The sequence below is a fragment of the Akebia trifoliata genome, unplaced genomic scaffold, assembly GCF_017979445.1.
Source record: "Akebia trifoliata isolate Shusen 1 unplaced genomic scaffold, ASM1797944v1 Contig00048, whole genome shotgun sequence".
Classification (NCBI taxonomy): Eukaryota; Viridiplantae; Streptophyta; class Magnoliopsida; order Ranunculales; family Lardizabalaceae; genus Akebia; species Akebia trifoliata.
In genome coordinates, this window is record NW_028236806.1 from 38,792 (window position 1) to 59,808 (window position 21,017).

At 35.0% G+C, this 21,017-nt stretch overlaps 2 pseudogenes; one reads left to right on the forward strand and one right to left on the reverse strand.

Moving 5' to 3' along the window:
- Positions 1-1,476: 1,476 nt before the first annotated feature.
- Positions 1,477-10,944, reverse strand: LOC147382078 (20 kDa chaperonin, chloroplastic-like; annotated as a pseudogene).
- Positions 10,945-16,731: 5,787 nt separating this feature from the next.
- LOC147382079 (phospholipid-transporting ATPase 1 pseudogene) lies at positions 16,732-20,523 on the forward strand (annotated as a pseudogene).
- The last annotated feature ends 494 nt before the right edge of the window (positions 20,524-21,017 follow it).

Genomic DNA, 21,017 nt, shown 5'->3' on the forward strand with positions numbered 1-21,017 from the left:
CTGAAGTTAGTTTTGATTCAGTTCATTCTAGGTTAGGTTTATTTCTGTTTTTTTTGCTCGAGGACTAGCAAATGTTAAGTTTGGGGGAATTTGATAAGTCGGTTTGTAACGACTTATTCTATGTAATTTTACTTGACATTTTGTTAATTTGAGAGTGATTTTATTTAGTAATCGTTCTTTTTATTGTTTTAGGTAATAAATGGTCAAGAATACGAAAAGGAAGTAATTCGGGGTGAAATTGGAAGAAACGATGAATTTTCAAAGAATGGAGTACAAGAGGCAGAGGCTGCCGCGGCGCTCGTATTTAAATCAACAAAGACCCCAAAACAGAAGCTAGCCGCCACAGCGGTGGGTACATTCTTGCCGCGGCACGCGGCGCGATCCCGTTTTCTGCACTTCGTCTCGTGTTATTATTAGATCATTGAGATCCGATTTAAAGGGGATTGAACCCTAATTGTATTCAGAACGTATGGAGGCTATAAGTAGTTGATTTTTTAAGGTTTAGAGATATCTTGGAGGCTAGAGAAGAAGAGGGAGAGGAGATCAAGTGATTGCTACGGCAATCTCGAATTTTACTGGTTTATTCTTCCTTTCTTCTATGTTTAACTTCAAGATGTTTGTTTCATATTTCGTTATGAACTAAATTTCATTTCTAGGGTTGAGATGTAACTCAGATACAATTTCGTAGTTGTTTTATTCAAATTTAATTCCTAGTTTTGCAATTACTTATTTGTGTGTCTATTTTGAGTTTAATGCTATCAAATCTGAAGGCCAAAGTTTTGATTGATTTATTGATCTAGGTTTATATGAGAATTAGAATCTAGGTTAGATCAATAAAATAGATCATGTTAGAATGAATGAACGGTAGAGGTACTTTAGCATGTTCTAAGAGGTTAGTAATTCAATTTACAATAATTCCACAGATTTTATGACTCTTTGGTATTTAAATTCACATAGAGATGTGCTGAGTTAATATTTTAAGGAGTAATCTAGTGTATTTCGAGAGAAAACACTAGTTGGTTTAGGGAATTAAACCTCCAAATAAGGCAAATCAGTTATTACTTTGAATAATCAATTACGTAGGAGTATATGTAGTGAAGTCGAAAGCCCTAGGTTTTTAATTCATAAGAATCCATTCTTTCTTGTTTCATTGTTATTTCAATTTGCAATTCTAAAATTCTCAATTTATCAAATAGTAATTTAGGTGATTATTTTTGGTACTTAGTAACTTAATCCTCATGGGAACGATATCTTATTACTTGAAACGATTAGTGCACTTGCTAGCATAAATGATACGCATCAACAATCAAACTAGAGGCCTACCTGTTGGTTTGCTTAAGATATATCAATTCCATTGTTTGAATTGATTTATAGATTTCCCAAATCAAAAAGTTTTAAATAAATATATCTAATAAAGCCTATGTTGATTACACTTGAACATCACTTACCTCGGAAAAAAAAGAGAAAAAAAAATCCTTAAAGCCAACAAATGTAATAAGCTTTTGTTGAGTACAATATTTTTTCTACTAAAGGCAAAACTGTTATCACATCAGATGCCTTAAGAACTACGTAATCAGAACCATCACTGCCCTTGAACTCATTTCCAGCATATTTGAAGTACAAGGCCATATTCTCCGAGGCGACTGTTAGTGGTTTCCTTTTACCTTCTTCGTCCAACGGACCAGGCCCAACAACAATCACTTAGTACAATACGAAGTGAAAAAAAATGAGCATTATTCCCATTTGCCCACGTAACGTAATTACTTGATGCCAAAGCCCAAACACAGACATATTTTTCAATAGCCAAATTTACAAAACTACTTAAAAACTCTAACATTTATTATATTAAGAAAAACAATCTTACAATTCCAACGAACGGTTTCTCCTTGGAAGCAGCTGTCAGCAACAAGCCACCAGCAGTTTTCTCCTCAACTTGGGCAACCTGAAATCAAAGAGTATTCAACTCTGAGGCACAATATGCTCAAGAACAAGGTGAAGTATTCATGCAGAATTGCCCCTACAGGTTTAGGCAATCTAAGAAATGCATGCTATAGGTTGTCTATACATATATAAATAAAGCATGATTTCAACAAACGTTCTAGGTTCTAAACCAGAGTTAGAGAATAAATAGTAATCCAGAAATCTAGGATCCCTACTTTAGGGAAAATCAAATGGCTTAAGAAAGAATCCGACCTTGATTAAAATATGATCATTCAAAGGCTTGAGATCTTTGATATCATCAGTCTCATGAACACCCACAATGTTATCTTCCTTCAATAAAAGATGATTTGATCCATTAAATTCAACCTCAGTCCAAGCATACTTTGAGTACACTACTTTGGCACCAGTTTACCCCACAAAGAAAAAAAATGCATTAGTGAGACCTAATTAATAAATAATAAGAAACATGGATAGGCTAACAATGATTCATAAAAATTCACCTTAACATTAGGATCCACTTCGTTTTCCCCAACAGTCTTACCCTTTCCAATAGCAACCACCTCACCTCCTTGTGGCTTGGTTTGGGTTGTTGTAAGAAGCAAAATTCCACCTCTATAACAGATTAAAAGCGAGCTGAACATATCTAAAATCGCTTCGACCCATTTTCGCCAAAAAAGTGGATAAGGGTCCGATTTATAAATGGGGGATTTTGAAAGATGGGAGTCGCCACCTAGTTTAGGTCTAGGAACCATAAATAACTCCAGATGGATATGGATAGGTCCACGGATCAGAGAAATGGGTAAGGGGTTAGATTACAGGTTTCGGAAGGTGTTAGACATCGAACCCGCCCGATCGAGATAATCGGTCTCTACTACGATCCAAATTATCCTACGGTCAACGGGTAGAGACTAAAGTCAAACTAGGGTCCATCATCATCAAATTATATCGGATGTGCTAAATGAATCTTATGGCAAATATTTTCCTAAATATTACATGATTCTCAAATTCTACATAAAATAAAAATGTTTAAAAAAAGCCTTGATCCCAGTCTATGCTCTAAAGTCCACGTGTCAATATTTCGATTACAAATCCGTATGAGCAAATATCTTCCCAAATCGACTACAATAGGAATTCGTGAAAATTTTCCAAATTAGAAATTCATCCATATGGAACATCTAAATTGGTACTTTATGAGATTTCTAATTCAGAAATACAAAATTATCCATATAAGAAAATCATGAATATGAACTTTCTAATTTGATAATTTATGTAGTTTCTAAACTCGAAAGTGGAAATTTCCTAATTGGAAGTTTATATAAATATGGGAAGCTCCCAAATTGGACATTAAAATATAAACTCCCCAAAATAAAAAATTTCACATATAATGAGTCTCAAATTAGAGATTTATAAAAATGATATTCCAAATTAGAGAATTACCCATGTACGATAAATTCTGAAATTAAGAATTCACGAATACGAATTTTCCAAACTAGAGAGTTATGAGTATGGATTTTTCAAAATGGACATTATGGACATGGAATTTTCAAATTAGCAACTCACAAATACAAATTTTCTAAAAACTAAAACAACTATGAGTATGTACATTTCACTTTTATTTTAGAAACTAAAGAATCGCTATGAATGCCACAGGCCAATTTTATGGAAAAAATCGACTTTAAACCCCTCATACACAAAAGATCGGTGAGTCAATTCACACGCATATTATTAAAACAAAAATCGATTTTAAACCCATATGTGCACATAAATCAGTGAGTTGATTCCGTGCATATTATTAAAAAGAAAAATCAATTTTAAACCCATATGTGCACATAAATCATTGAGTTATCTCGCATGGCAAGTTAATAAAAGAGTCAATCCTACACTTCTAATGCACACAAATCAACGAGTTAACTCGATACCCATTTTATCAAAAAAGGTCAATTTTAGACTTCTAACGCACACAAATCAGTAAGTCAATTCACACAAATGCTCGAATTAACACTCATAAAGAACCTCCACACATGAAATAACGATTAAAGGAGAATAAGAAAAGAAGAAAAAAATAAATAAACAATTAAATACAGTTACTGCGTGCAAGAATTTGGTTACTCGGAATCCCTTAAGAATTACTCGACTGCTCGCTGCCCAAATATGTGAAAAAGACGAGATTACTTCTGTCCAAAAAAAATGTGTTGGGAGAAATTAAAAGAGGATAAAAGAGATCAGATGGAAAGGGAGCTTGAAGGGGAATGAATGCTGAAAAATCTGCGGGTCAGTAGGGAAGGAGAGTAAAATAACAATGAGAAGAATGTCTATGAGGGTGGCTAAACATGATAGGGTTGTAATGGTGGGGGTGTTGGGGTGGTTGTTGTTGTGAGGGAGATGATGGCAGTGTGGCTGCTGAGTCGTGGACACTATGGAGACGAAGAAGAAGATGCTCAGAGAGATAAGGATCTGGTGGTTATGAAGGTGGGGCTGTTGTTAGCGTTGTGCTGCTCTATTTATCGATAATGAGATAAAAAACTGAGAAAGTTAGTGGCATGGCTGATGAGGAAGGGATGATTGAGAGGGGTCAACCACGAAGGTGAAAATGGGGATGGTGCTGTTATTACTGGCTGAAACCATGAGTAGCAGGTGGTTTCAATAGAATAACTTTCAGAGGGCTGCAACCGTGATGAATAGGGAATGATTTACAAGCTTAAATATTGAGGGAATGGGGCTGAAAACGTGAGGAAGGAGTAAAGTTGAGATGTGGGGGTGGCTATGGACTGATTAATGAAGAGGAAGATGGACATTAGCAGCAATAATAATGGTTGTTGAAAGGACGACAATGGATGGTGGCTGTGCGTGTTGGAGGAAGAGATGAAGAAGACGACTTTGAGGGAACAAAGGTTGGCCTCCCTTTTTTTTCTCTTATTTCCTTCTTCTTCCTCCTCTTCGTTTCTCTCTTGCTGTCCAAAACGTCAGACTTCTTTTGTTTTGTTCAAGAATATCAGCCTTTTTTCATAATCTCTCCCTCCTTCTCAAGAGAACATAGGCTTCTCTTTTTATAGAGTTCACTTTCTATTTTTTCTCTTTTTCTAAATTTTCTCTTTTTTTCCTTTTTGATATTTTTATTTAATTTCTTTTCTTTTTTTTATTTTATTTGCTTCTTTCTTTGATCAAACCAAAGAGAGAATATATCTCTTTTTGAGTTTAGAAAGAATGGGACCATGATCCCACGCTTCGAAACCCGTGGTACGTTGGTGGATCATTATTGATTAAATTTCAATTTTTAATTTTGGTTGATGGTTTAGGTTACAATTTTTAATTTTGATTTGACTTTAATTTGATGGGTTAATTATGTTTCACTTTTTTATCTTGATTGGTTGATTAAATTAAGATTTTAATTCGATTGGTTGCTTGTGTTTTAATTTGAATATCGATTGGTCGATTAAGTTTTAAATTCAATTTGAGTTATCGATTGGGTTTTAATTTTAATATTAATTGGTTGATTGCATTTTAATTTCAATTGAATTTTAATTTAAATGTTGATGGGTTGATTAAATTTTGGATTGAATGTTGATTTAAATTTTAATTGTTTAATTTTCTAATTTTAATTGTTTGATCTTAATTGTTTAATTTTTAATTTGAGTTTTACTTTTAATTGTTTGAATTTGAATTGTTTGATTTTTCTAATTTGAGTTTTATTTTTAGTTAGATTGGATTTTAAAGTGGGTTTCGATTTTTATTACTTTTTCCTAAGGATCGGATTTCTAAGTCGAGTTTGAATGTTGAAGGGTATTTTCGTCATTTTATCAATTTTTGTCGATTTTAGTGAATTTTGGCGTGAAGTTTCTTTCGGTCCTAATGTAATTATTTCTAAGTCTCGAAGTCGCATTTTCCTAGTGTAACGAAGTCTCTAAGTTATCCAAATGTGTAGCGAACCTAAACGTACGTGCTTACTAAGTCGGGTGGAAAGTTTAGCGATCCTAAGCGTGCGTAATTCTATGTTATGTGGCCAGAAGGAAGAAACGAATGAAATTAGAAAACAGAGAGAATTGGCAGGAGATTTTTCACAAGCTTTCAAATTTTTGTGTGCTCATCATTAGTAATCTATAGTAACTGGGTGAAGGATCGCCAAGTCAGGCGGATACAAAAATGGGGTGTCTACAATATCATACATTTGCTCTCGTTATTACTGAGTACTGAGCTCATATTTGGTGCAATAGAATACACAACTGCAATAGACATATGGTCTGTGGGTTGTGTCCTTGCTAAGTTACTTCTTGGACTAATTGCATACTTTTTTACCTAGTAATGGGTAAGATAAGGAGTGAATACTGATTTATTCTTTTTCCTTGTTTTTTTTTCTTTTCTCGACCTTGCCAAATTTTGACACTCTCTTTCCAGAAGAGAGTTGAGTAGTAAAGCCTCTCTTTCTCAACATCCTGTGAGGTAAAGGAAAAAAACTATTCCAACCAATTTAAAGCATCGATTGTGAATAGATAAAATGTCACAAAAGAAAAAAAAAATCTCTAATAATATTATTAGCACTGCAATTACTACAACATCAGTCACCGAAACTATGCTACCATCCTATAAGCTTTTAGGGACTATTAATGTCCACCTCTCTTCATGATGTTGTAAGAAGGGCATTTGTACTGCTTTATACCTTTGTAGGTGTTATCTTCACGCACTTTCCATTAAACCTCCTCTCATAGATTTCACAACCAATCCAAAACTTGTTGGCATTGTAATTACCACCACAACTTTTGAATTGTTCATCTTCATCTTCCCCATAACCCTCATCAGCCAATTTTGAATTGTTTTTTACCAGATTATCACTAGATCTCAGCCAACACAAAGGAAAGTTAAGTTAAAAGTAGAAGCACAACGATGAGATATTACTTTTAACACCAATTCTTGAAATTTAAAGCACCATCCCAAGATTTGAAAACAGCAAGAAGAAAAATGATAAAGAATTAACGAGATTCAACGCATACCATTACATTTCAACATATCTCAATGAAATAGTACCATTTCCACAAGGCTTGAATCTAAATTTACATAATTTCTCTTTTTGGATATATTTTAGTAGAAATTACCATTCATTTTGCAAAATATTCTGGTAAGCAGTAAATTTTCAACTACATGGAAGTGAGTCCAGGTTAAAGTATACAAAATAGTCTGAAATGAGGGTACATTACTTGTATCAAATAGGTTGAATTAGAAGGATTCAAGTAATACACAATTTGAATATGACACATCACTGCAGCATCACATAGAAAAAATTCATATGAGTATCATACCAGACAAGAAACGAACTATACACAACTTAGTAATCTAAGATCTTGTCTTGATAAAAGATAACAATACAAAATAAAACAAAAAAACAAAAAAAAGGCTTAGACCTCAGTTGGTTTTACACATTGCAAAACAATTTTGAGGTCATGGGTTCAAGTTCAGCTTACCTATCTAAAAAGAAGAAGATAACAATGCAATGTGATAAACCACACAACTACCATAGGGCACCACATCGATGCCAATGAATCCAGACCACCCAATTGTGAAACAATCCAAACTGCCCAACCTGTTTATATCAGTAACAAATGGAATACGTGCATTTTTTGGATTGTAGCTCATCACGCCACATTATAATAATGAGCTATGCTAGAGTGACCTCAAGATTGTTCCTCATATTGCACTTCCATGTCGTGGAAGTGTGTAGGAACCATTATATGGAGGAAAAAGAGAACCAGAAAAAATATATGTTGCACCAATATGTCCAAACCAGACTAATAAAAAAAGTCCAAATCAGAAAACAGGCATCATGGCTAAATCTGTGATATATACATGAAGACCATGATGCAATACTTATATCATATGTGAAAAAAAAATGCTAGTTGTAGACACCCCATTTTTGCACTCGCCTAATTAATCAACTCGTCAACCCGATCGCAACGGTTCCCAATGATAGATGTCTATTCCAATGCTTTATTTTGTTACCAGATATGTTTCAGAAATCCGGATAAGGTATCTCGAACTGACAAAACTTAGAAACCACGCTACGCTAGGAAAATATGCCCCCAGAAACATAGAAATCATCATCTTTCAGACAAAAAAAAGTTTCACGATAAAAATCACTAAAATGACCAAATTACCAAAATACCCCTCACATCAAAACAACCTTAGAGCCTACGTTACGATTAGGAAAACTCATTCAAACACATAAAATAACAAATCGAAACCAAATAAATCATTTCGCCAATTTTCACAAAATTTGATAAAATTACGAAAATGCCCCTCATAAAGTTCACGATCATTTCATACAAAAACCTTCATAAAATGACAAAAACCAACATTCCCATTGAATTTATTATGAAAAACTGATTCCAAAACATCCTGAAACGTTGAAAAACGACTTAAAACGTAAAAAATCATCTCCGAGTGCAAAATGATAATTTTACAAATTTAATAATTAAAATTTTCAAAATAATAAATAAAACATTAAATAATGTAAAGAGAAACATTAATAAAATTAATTTAAAAATTTTAACCAAATAATTAACCAATCAGGTTTTCAGGCAAAATTGTTGATGGTTGCCAGGATATTTATTCAAGGACCCCTCCATCTAGGGGCCCAAAGAATTAAAGATATAATAAAAGGGGTTCTCCAAAATCTAGTCAATCAAGTAAGACTAAAGTCAACCTTAAAGTCAATCAAGTAAGACTAAAGTCAACCTTAAAGTCAATCAAGTAAGACTAAAGTCAAGATATTAAAAGCCAACCAAGAAAGACTAAAGTCAAAGTATTAAAGTTAATCTCATAAGACTAAAGTCAAAACCTAAATTAAAACCCTAATCTAAACTAATTAAGTCAATCTCATAAGACTAAAATCAAAACCCTAAATTAAAACCCTAATCTAAACTAATCAAGTCAATCTCATAAGACTAAAGTCAAAACCCTAAATTAAAACCCTAAAGACTAAGTCAATCTCATGAGACCAAAGTCTAAACCCTAATTGAAACCTTAAAAGAAATCATAATCAAACCCTAATTCTCCTAAAAAACTTTATAAATAGGAGCCTCCACACCCTATTTTTTATATAAAAAAAAACCTTAGGAAAAGTAAGTAAAGAAGCCTCCACAACCTTTCCAAAACCCTAATTTTGGAGTCCCAACTCCTTACCTAATACCCCTACTTCAATTTCAGCTGAAAAACACCTAGGAATCTCTCAAAAACACCCCAAAAATCCACAACAAATTCGAAGCACCCAGATCCAAGAAGGAGATACCTTACCTCGGAGATCAGAAATCAGATCCGGAGATAGAACAAAGAAGGAGTACGGTACAAGGAGTCGTTTTCACCAGATCTGAGGGAATAGCACTTTTGCAGATCGAAGGTAAGATTTTTCGTTATTTTTTTAATCTAGGTTTGTTATTAGCGATGTAGTTTTATTTGGGATAAGTAGAAACCGGCATTGGCCGGGCGGGATTGGTGCCTAACACCTTCCAACCCCGTAACATGATCCCCGGATTCAGATTTTCTGTAGTAGATTAGTTTATTATCTGTTTTAGAGTCAGTTTGGTTCCTAGACCATAATAACTAGGTGGCGACTCCCAAACCTCAAGGGTCAAAAGCGGATCCGCGCACCCCGCGGATCAAGGGCGCTTTCACTAGTATGGAAGAAGACAATAGAAAAAAGAAAAGTGTAAGCATGAAATAAGATAAGAAATGCTTATATACTAGAAAGTAAAATAAAACTGGACTACAAATGGGTATTGGTTCTTGGTGAATCCCACACTAACAAAGTGCAAAAAAAAAAAAAAAAAACACACACACACACACACACAAAGAGGAGTAGATAGGAATCAAATTTCAGTTAGAAAATTTCAAGAATTGAAGTAACAGAGACCAAATAAGAAATCAAAAGCAAAACTTAATCTACAGTACTGTACACATTGTTTACTACTTTATACTATGAGATGGTTGGCAGCACTTAGCAGCATAAAATGCTCTTTCTCCAAAGAAATAAAATTAAAATCACTCAAATTTTGAATATCATCATTATCTTAAATACTTTAAGGGATGAAATACCTGTCCCAGTGTCTAACTCACTGGAGAGGGAAGGAGTTTCAACGAGAGCTGGAGAGAATGAGTTTTAGCGATAACATAACTCTTAATTCTTGAGCAGGAGATGAGACTTGTCTGTAGAGAGAGAAAAATCATGAAGAGAAAAGAGAAGGAGCCATTCGAACAAAGAAGGTCCAACGAGGAGATGAGAGAGAGAGGGTTAAGAACAAAACTCTCTGTTCTTTTGCCTTATTTTGTTTATGAGGGAGGTAACACTAAATCCTTAAAAATTTAAGGATGGCGCTGTAAATATCCGATAATTTGTAACTTAAATGCAAAATCAATCTGCATAGTCGATCTTCGTCTTATCTAATGACCTTAATTTGTTTGCTAAAACGTTTGGTGAATAGTAGGGCGCCGAACGCCTCCCATATATATATATAAGGTTAAGGTGTTGTACACACAAGGGGCTCTCAAATTTTTAGCCAACCTCTTATCTCTTTCATCTCCCTCACCACCATACTCTCCATTCTAGCCACCATCAACGTCTCATGTTGTCTCATTTTTTCTTTAATTTTCTTTTTCAAACAAAAAATAGAGAAGAAGAAGAAGAAAAAGAAAAAGAACCACTTTGCACGCTCTCCCTTCTTCTTTTTATTTTTTTTTCCATTTTCAGGCCTCTCTTTCACGTCCTCTAACTCTCTCCATGGACCTCTTTTTCACGTTCTCTCCCTGCTTAAACTCCATCACAGACCTTTTTCTCATTTTCTCTCTCTGTCCAGACCCCATCTTAGACGTCTCTTTCACATCCTCAAACTCTATTACAAACCTTTCTCTCATGTTCTCTCTTTGTCCAGACCCAATCTTAGACCTCTCTTTCACATCTTCAAACTCCATCACAGACATCTTTCTCATGTTTCCTCTCTTCCCATACCCTATCTTAGACATCTCTTTCACGTTCTCACCCCCTCACTCAATAGACCTCTCTAACCCTCTCTTCTCATACATCACTTTAATTTTTTTTATCTTCTCTCAATCCACATTATCGTCTCACCCATCTTCATCCCCAACAACACTCTTCTTTTTTATCTTTTTTCAAACTTCTGAAATTATTGCCTAATTGAGTTTTGCTATTTGTCTTGTTTTTTTCGCACAGTAGTTAGGAGGACTTCATTAGGTGGGTTTAGGAATACTGTTAGAAAAAAAAGAAGTTTGATACTCAAAAACCCAAATGCCCCTTGTGTGGCATTTCCTTTGAATTTTTTCCTTTTTTTTCTTTTTATTTGAATTTTATTCTCCATTATGATATTTTGTCATTTTTTCCTATGTTTTTCCTTTTTTTCTCTTATTTTTTTTTCCATTTCTTTCATCAAGGAGAATATATATATTTCTTTTAACGTAGTCATGCTTAAAGTAACTTCTCAAGTTGCCTATGTACCTTGGTTTTTGGGATCAGACCAAAATGTTGTTCAAGTAATACATTCTCTTCCTTAGGTTGGGTGATCGGGCTAAGAAAGAAAAAAAGACAATTCTTTATTATATTATTATTTTTTTTAAAGGTTGCAAAGGGTTGAGAAATGAGATATCGAGCTGGGTAACAAGGAAATTGGTTCAACCGAATATAGCCTCCTTAAACATAGTACTACTTGATCTGGTCAAGGTTTGTTGTTTTGGTAATTTAATTCCATCATAGTCTTGAAGTCTGACAGTTTTTTTAGACAATATTTTTTTGATGATCTAGGATAGGTGCTCGATTCTTTTTGAATACCAAATCCACAACTTATAAGTTGTGAACTTTGACCTTCTTGTCAAGCGCACGAATGACTCTTTTATGATAAGCTTGCATGTGGTACAGAGTTATAAGTCATTTTTATTCGATCAAGTTCAGTTCTTCATACCTGTGATAGACCTAGTCTACTTCTAACAACTAACTTTCCATCAAACCTTGATAGAAAAAATTTCCATTTTAACTAGTAAGACAGTTTTCATACCATATACCAAAGAGTAAGGAGTAGCTCATGTGAAAGACCATATTGATATACGATATGCCCAGAGTGCAAATGATAACTTTTCTGACCAATCTCGATATGATTGACACATTTTCCTGATGATTATCTTGAAATTCTTATTGGTTGCTTCAATTGTTCTATTAGTTTTAGGACGGTAAGAAGATGATTTATGATTCCTGATCTTGAACTTCGAACATAAAGTAATAACCTCAACTTTGAAGTGTGACCTATTATCAAAGATCAATTCAAAAAGTATCGATTGATAATATTTGTTTGGATGAACTTTACAACTTTGGATGCAGTGAGGACAACAGAATAGGCGGTTCGACCCATTTAGTGAAGTAGTCAATGTCCACTAGAATGTACTCATGCCTATTTGATGCCTTAGGTATAACTTTACCAATTACATCAATTTCCTAGACAGAAAATGACCAAGGTGAAGTTAGATCAACTAGCTAAGATGAGGGCATACATATGAGATTGGCATGTATTTGACATTTATGGCAAGTCTTGACCATATGATGATAGTATATTTTCATCATCGGGCAATAATACTCTTGTCTCATAATTCTTTTAGCTAACATCTCCCCATTAATATAAGGTTCACAGTCTCTTGAATGTAGTTCAACCATTATTTGTTCAATTTGATTTTTATGGATACATGATAAATGGATTTTATCATAAGATCTCTTGTATAAGTTTCTTGCGCACATGATGAACTTAGATGTGAATCTCTATAAGGTTTGTCGCTCTTTCCTCTATGCTTACTCTCGGAACTCTTAATTTTCCAAAACTCTTTAGATGTCTGTATACCATGACTTTTTGTTAATGAGTCGGAAAATAATGTTGACCTGATGGCAATACGTTGGTTTGTATTTGACTTCAATAGTAATAAATCTTAATTTCATACCTGGATGTAGATGAATCATTGATGAGAGGGTGGCCTAGGCATCAACAAATCTATTATCTTCATTTGATAGATGTTGGGATAGAATGACTCTGCATTTTCTTACTAAGTTTAGCAGATATTCATGATAAGAATTCAATTTCTCGTCCCTAGTTTTTCATTCTTCCAATCCAATGTTAGATTTCTGAATACCTCAATTTCTATGATGTCCAGATTTAAAATGGCTTCAAGTCTAGCGATGCATGCTTCATATTCAGATGTGTTATTCGTATTGGAGAAAGATAACTAAATAACAATTGATATGTGACATCCTCTAACTGAGAACATAACTGTCCTTATTTCATACCCATTCTGATTTATGGTTCCATCAAAGTATAATTGCCATACTTGGTTTTGTGATTTTTTTCCAATATTCGAGATATTCTTATTTAGGAATTGATCAACATGCCTTATTCCCTTCTACTACTGGGTGATCAGTCAAGTATTCTGTCACAACTCTTTTCTTAATAGATTTCTATGTGACATGAGTGGTATCAAACTCAAATAATAACAATAGTCATTGTGTAGTTCTTCCTATCAGTGCCGGCTTCTCGAAGAGTTATTTAAGAGGATCTATCCGAGATAATCAGATAACTGAGTAAGAGAGCATGTAGTGTTGAAGCCTTTGAGTAACCTATACTAATGCTAAGCAGGTCTTCTCAAGTGAATAATACTTTTGTTCATACTCTAATATCTTTTTATTAATGTAGTAGACGACTCTTTCTTTATAACTTTTTTTATCATATTGTGCTAACATGCATCCCATAGATACCTCTGTGACTAATAGGTAAAGAAGAAGCGATTTACCTGGGATAAGTGGAACTAAGATACGTGGATTTGTGTGATACTCCTTAACTTGATTAAAATTTTGTTGGCACTGCTCATTCCAAACCATTAGCTCATTCTTCTTGAGAATCTTGAATATAAGCTCGCAGACATTGGTGAGTTAAGCGATGAATCTGCTGACATATTGAATTCTACCCAATAACCCTCGAATCTACTTTTTTATCTTAGGAGGTGCCATTTCTTGCATAGCTTTAATTTTTTCAGGATCTACTTCAATCCCTCTTTGACTTACCCCGAATCCTAATAGTTTTCTTGAAGTAACTCTGAACACGCATTTTTACGGGTTGAGACGTAATTGATACTTTTGAATCATTGTAAGAAAATTTTCTAGTGCAACTGCATGACCCGTTCGCTCTTTGGATTTTACTATCATGTCGTCTACAAATACCTCGACCTCTTTATGTATCATGTTATGTAACAGAGTTGTTGTTGATCTCTAATAAGTAGCTCGAATAGTCTTCAAATCGAAAGGCATAACCTTGTAACATAATGTTTCCCATTACGCAATGAACAATGTTTTCTGCATATCGCGATGATCCATATTTATTTGATTATATCTCGAAAATCAGTCCATAAACGAGAGCATAACATGTCATGTTGTATTGTCAATTAAAACATCTATATGGGGTAAAGGAAAACTATCTTTTGGGCTTGCTTTGTTCAAATCCCCGAAGTCCATACACACTCTCACCTTTCCATCTTTCTTAGGAATTGAGACTACATTAACGACCTATTTAGGGTACTCTACCACTTCCAAAAACTCAACATTAATTTGCTTCGTGACTTCTACCTTAATTTTTAGTGTCTATTCTAATTTCATATGTTTGAGTTTCTACTTTATTGGTCGAGTATCGGGATAACAAAATTCGATGTTGAACAATATCCATGTTTACTCTTGGAATGTCCTCATAAGATTATACAAACACGTCTTTGAATTTTTTAAGTAAATTTACTGTCTCATCATGTTCTTTGGGAGATAAAGCGACACCAATCCGAATCTCTTGAGGATTTTTTTTGGTTTCGAGATTAACCATCTCTGTTTTTTCCATTACAGGTTGAGTCTGATGTTCATCTTCTTGCCCGATCAATTTGATTAATTTAGAGAGGGGTTCTTTGTCAGGAGACTTTCCTTCTGAAGTCATATTATTAGTTAAATCGTTATTGTACTATGGGTAAACAGAAATTTCTTCTATTTCATCAAAATAGATAAGGTGATAGGACTTATTGCAGACTTGACAGACTCAGCAGAACTAACAGGATTAGACTCGACGTAAAGTAAAGAACTCATGACATGGAAATTAGAGAGAGACCCAACATCAGACTTGATTACAGAATGTGGATTTGGAATACCACACCCGATTGACCAAACTAGCACACTGCTATCTTTAAGAAACATCTGGTCGACTTCTTCTTCTTCAGATGCTTGTTAATCGTCAACTTCTTCTTCTTCAGATGCTTCATCTTCTTCCCTTTCATGCCAATTCATCCTAAAGAAGATCTCAAATCCCAGTAGACGGGTACCTGTGATATGATCGATGAAGGGCTCTGGGAAACCACAATAAAGGAAACCTTCCCCTACATTCATGAAATACCCATTGAGAGTCTTATGGTAGGGCTTCATACTGATTATATCTATGATGTGCCCTTATCTTCTTGCATTCTTCTTATCTCGCTTTGCCTTCCAATATTGAGCCCAGTCTTCCTTGGAAGATTTGTACCTTAGTACAAACGTACCGACAATCTCTCGAACAATGGGTGCAATTTTAATCTCTTGTTGTTTGCGACCTAAGCCCATGCCCAAGAAAAGTCTCATATTCTTTAACATATTATTCATGCAATAAGTATTCTCGATAGAAAAAAAAATTCTTTTGTAGACTCGTCATACTGAATTGAGCAGATATTCTCAAATTCAAAACCGCTGAGCTGTACCCCCAGATGTTTTGGCTGAATTTCGAACAATGACTTCTTTTTATTTTATTTCTGTATCGTTTACAACCCCCACGATTTTACCATCCCATGAAGGGTAATCACTAATCCATTCGTGATAAAATTTAACCTTCTAATGCAATGTAGAAGGATAGCGTTGATTTTGTATTACCATGGTCTTCCCAACAATAGATTGAAAGAAGACTGGATGTTTAGGACTTGAAATTCAATAAGGAAGTCTGCTATGCTTATGGATAGTCGAAGATGCAAGATTCCCAATATATCCCTATTGGTATTGTCATAGGCCCTAACCACCCTAATTGATTGGTATGAAATCTTTTGTTTTGAACCCAAAACAAGTAGTGATCTTTGGAGGATAGACGTTCAGTGCGCCTGCTAGTAGTTGGTTGCACACTAACTATGAAAAATAACCATTTTTTTATAACCTCTATTTTAACGTACTAGTTGCACTTCATACAGGTAATGTCAACATTTAGGGTATATTGACCTTCTCAGGACTGTCTTCTTTGCTTGTGTAAATTGTACAAATGCTTGTTATACGATCGATTATTTCTTACAAAAATTGTTAAATCAATAATAATTTATACGAGCATGGTTGAAGAAGAGGAAGAACGAAAAATAAAAAAAATAGAGGAATTCAACATTCTTATTTTAATTTTGAGTGCAAAGGGAAATTTTTAAGTGATGTAATGCAATTGGTAGTGGGTGGTGTGCAACTAGTCGGTCCCTAAATAAAAATAGTTTTCATCTAATTCTAATAACATTTTAGAAAAAAATTCCTTTCTAAACATATTACCAAATACTTTTTTACATTTTTTTTTCTTTTTCAGATTAAAAAAATAGGAGTACTGTTTTTTAAGCAGGCTAAGGGACTTGAACCATAACCGATAAAAACTATTATTTTTATAAAAGGTTCCATCACAGTTTCTTAGAATTGTAGGGATCTCATTTAGAAAACCTCGAAAATAGTGGTTTAATTCTATAAAAAGCTAGCGAGTCCTGAAAAGAAGCGTCACACCGCCAAGATTCGTGCTCCACCACTCGTCCTCTCCTGTCTCTCTTTCTCTTCATTCTGTCAATTCGAGTCGTTCGACGATCGGATTAACTTATTACACAAAAACAACCGTTCACGTGTTCTGTTTCAAACCCTAGCTCCACCATATATGAACCTGCAAACACGTAAATCCCGATTCCAGACGAAGAACTCATGTAAAGAACCTGCACTAGAGATCAGATCTGTGCTACTGAGCGTCTAATTCAGCGCATTAAGGGATCTGTGCAGGTTTACTTTCGCCAACTTCAAGAATATAGGCATTTGATGGCTAAAGGTGGGTGAATCCAGATCGCATTTCTTTATTTATTTATTTTTTCCTGTTTTTGGGTGGATCATTTACTTGATCTTTGATATTCTGTTGGATTCATATTGAGCTGTTGATCTCAGCGGAAATGTGAGATATTTCATGTAAATCAATGTGAAAACTGCTTGATAATTTCTGAATTTGCACAGATTTCGGTACGCGTGGGTTTTGGTTACAATATGCGATCAATCTGTGCTTCGATATCTATGAGATTTAGCAAAATTTCACTTTTTACGAGAATTCTCAGAAACAGCAATTTTGATTGAAGTAATTTTAAGGATCTATTAGATTTTCTCAAGGTTTTGTGCTTCATCCGCAACAAGAAAATAAATTGAAGAAGAGATGGAATATTAAAATTGGAATAACATGTTTCGCCCTTCAGCATAATGGGATAGGGCATCATTTTCCGCCAAATCAATCTCAAATTCGTCCAATAAATTTGTTTGTTCAAGAACTGAAGAGGAAGAACTTTGCACATAATCTTTAGAAATCTAATAATATCCAAATGTGTCGCCGGAGGATTATTTATGACTTCTGGGCAGCCCTTGCTATCTCCTCCTGCTTTGAATGTTGTAGGCTCCTTTAGCCATCTCTGTCCTACTGCTTTGTTCTCATCTTCAAATTTTGATGATCCTCAAAGGTGTTCCTTTTATGTGAAGGACGATAATAAAATTGCCTCTAAACCCCTTGGAAACTCTAATTCTCTATCTAAGAAGACGAAGCGGTTTCAGTCTGCCGAGTCCCAAGTCTTTCATCGGTTTCTAGTGGAATGCCCCACTCCGGAAGAAGGAAGACGACGGTTTGTATCCTGGGGTGGTGGTACAATGGATCAACAAAGTGATTATTCCACGACAACAACAACCACCTTCGAAGTGGTTTCTTCTTCTTCTTCTTTGGTACAAGAAAAGCCGAACAAATCTCAGCGGATTCGTCGCAAAAGTGTGCAATTTGAAGATGTTTTTTCTTCAGAAGAGAACCCTAGATTGATTTATGTTAATGATCCGAGAAGGACGAATGACAAGTATGAATTCACGGGGAATGAGATCCGTACAAGCAAGTATACTGTTATCAGTTTCTTGCCGAAGAATCTATTCATACAGTTTCATCGAGTTGCTTATTTGTATTTCCTTGCTATTGCTGTCCTCAACCAACTTCCCCCTCTTGCTGTTTTTGGTAGAACCGTATCCCTTTTTCCTCTCTTGTTTGTGCTTTGTGTCACTGCTATTAAAGATGGTTATGAAGATTGGCGAAGACACAGATCAGATCGTAAAGAGAATAACCGACAAGTCCCAGTGTTACAATCTGGTCAATTCCGAATGAAGAAATGGAAGAAGATTCGAGCTGGTGAAGTTTTGAGAATTTGTGCTAATGAGACAATTCCATGTGACATGGTTTTACTTGGGACAAGTGATCCAAGCGGTATAGCATACATTCAAACCATGAATCTAGATGGTGAGTCGAACTTGAAGACGAGGTATGCTCGGCAAGAAACAGCTTCATCAGTTTTTGATGGGAGTAACAACATTTCCGGGCTTATCAGATGTGAGCAGCCTAACAGAAATATTTATGAGTTTACAGCCAACATGGAATTTGATGGCCATAAATTTCCGCTCAGCCAATCAAACATCATTTTGCGTGGTTGCCAACTGAAGAATACAGAATGGGTAATTGGTGTTGTTGTGTATGCCGGGCAAGAGACAAAAGCAATGTTGAATAGTGCAGCTTCTCCATCCAAAAGGAGCAAACTAGAATGCTACATGAATAGGGAAACCCTTTGGCTGTCAGTTTTTCTTTTTGTCATGTGTGCTGTCGTGGCGCTTGGAATGGGTCTTTGGCTCAAACGCCACAAGGATCAGCTCGATACTCTGCCTTATTACAGAAAAAGATACTTCACATATGGGTGGAATAATGGGAAGATATACAAATATTATGGGTTTGTTATGGAAATATTTTTCTCATTTCTGAGTTCGATTATAGTGTTTCAGATAATGATACCAATATCTTTGTATATTACAATGGAGTTGGTCCGGTTGGGACAATCGTACTTCATGATCGAAGATAAACAGATGTATGACAGTAGTACTGACTCAAGGTTCCAATGCAGATCATTGAATATAAATGAGGACTTAGGTCAGATACGTTATGTTTTCTCTGATAAGACAGGGACACTAACTGAGAACAAAATGAAGTTTCAAAGAGCCACTGTGTACGGGAAGAATTATGGGAACTCCTCGCATATCATTGACCATCCATTGCAGGAGGCAAACATTGCAGGTACAGACCATCACTTATCATCATCTTTGTTTGGTTTTTTAATCAGCATGGTTTTGTCTGTTATGAACATTGTTTATGGTCTAATGTTAGGCCAAGTAATAAGAACAGTCCATCAATTTCAGAAGATGGACTGTTCTGGACCCATTTTATATTTTTGTAGGATACTTTTTCTTGTTTATGAAAATGTCGATCCATTGTATCTTATTTACTGTTGCTATTTTTTTTTTCCCGTTTTTAAGCTTCTGTGGGTGGTCTCCTTGGCCTTCCTCTTCCTTTTTAACAAATTTTTTGCACTTTACCCTATCAAAAAAGTTTCTTATTTTCAACTATTGTCCTCTGTATTCTCTCCACATGGATTTTTCCTGCACCTGTAAGAACCTGCTAGAAACATCCATACATTTCCAAAATCACATCCTAACATACATCACAAACTTCTACTTATAAATATGAAGTTCATACAATCCCAACAAAAATAATATTTACATCAAGAAGACATGGATATTCCCATGGGTTGATTGCTTACCAAAATCAATCTTCTCGACTCTCCCCTTGAGGATCCACAGAACCAAAATCTTGGGTTCTTACCCAAGTCACTTCGCAAAATGTTTATGCCAGTATGAAGTTTACTATGAACTACATAGCCTAGTAAGTTCATTACTGCATTAAAGATTAAACCAAAGCAGTGGAAATGAGGCTAAACCATACAAAGTGATATGAAAACAAGATCATATCTCAGAAAATACTGGTTATAAAAATGTATATTTACTATTTAGCCCCACACTCTTACAATAGATAACTTGAATATTTTAAAAAATTTGCAGTAAATTCCAAGTAAATTCAAAACATGTTAGAATACTGAATTTGAGTTCGTAGTCAAATCATGATTATAATCTATCATGTTCCAATTGAAGTTCATATTAGAGTCCAAGTCATAGAGCCAAAATAATTAAACACACATGTAGATATCCCGACTAACATATAGCTAAGAGAGCGGCATTCAATACTGAGTGCCATCCTTACTGTCTGGATCCGATTGAAACAGTAATGGCACAACCAGCAGTGTCTGAAGTTTGTAACCATGTGGCCATATTTTATTTATTTTTGATAGATAATTGAAAGGAAAACAGGAAGGAAGAGGGGAGGTCGAGATGACTCGCCCCAAAAAGACAAAAAAAAAAAAAAACCAAATAAACAAATAACAAGCTAAACGGAAAAGAGATTACAAACACAGTCTCACCGGACCTAAAAATCCTCAAAGAACACCCCTTTGAACTCCTTGAAGACTTTTCACCAATAAAAAAACAAACAAAGAATCGAAATAACCAACTCATGATTTAAGTGTCTCACATTCTTTCAAAAGTTTTCCCGTTTCTAGTTTTCCAAATGCCCACCACAAACAGCATTAAACTCCATAACAACCTCGTGGAATAGTGGAAGCCTGTCCCAACATGAAGTCATTCCCCAAGGAGATCTCTAATTGTGCCCGGAATACACCAATCCACTCCAAGCAAAGAAAGGAAATGAGTCCACATCTTAATGGCTACCTCGCAGTGAAGCAATGCATGGTTAGATATTTCTTCGTCATTCATGCACATACAACAGACATTTGGACCACAAAAACCACTTTTCCTCAACAGATCT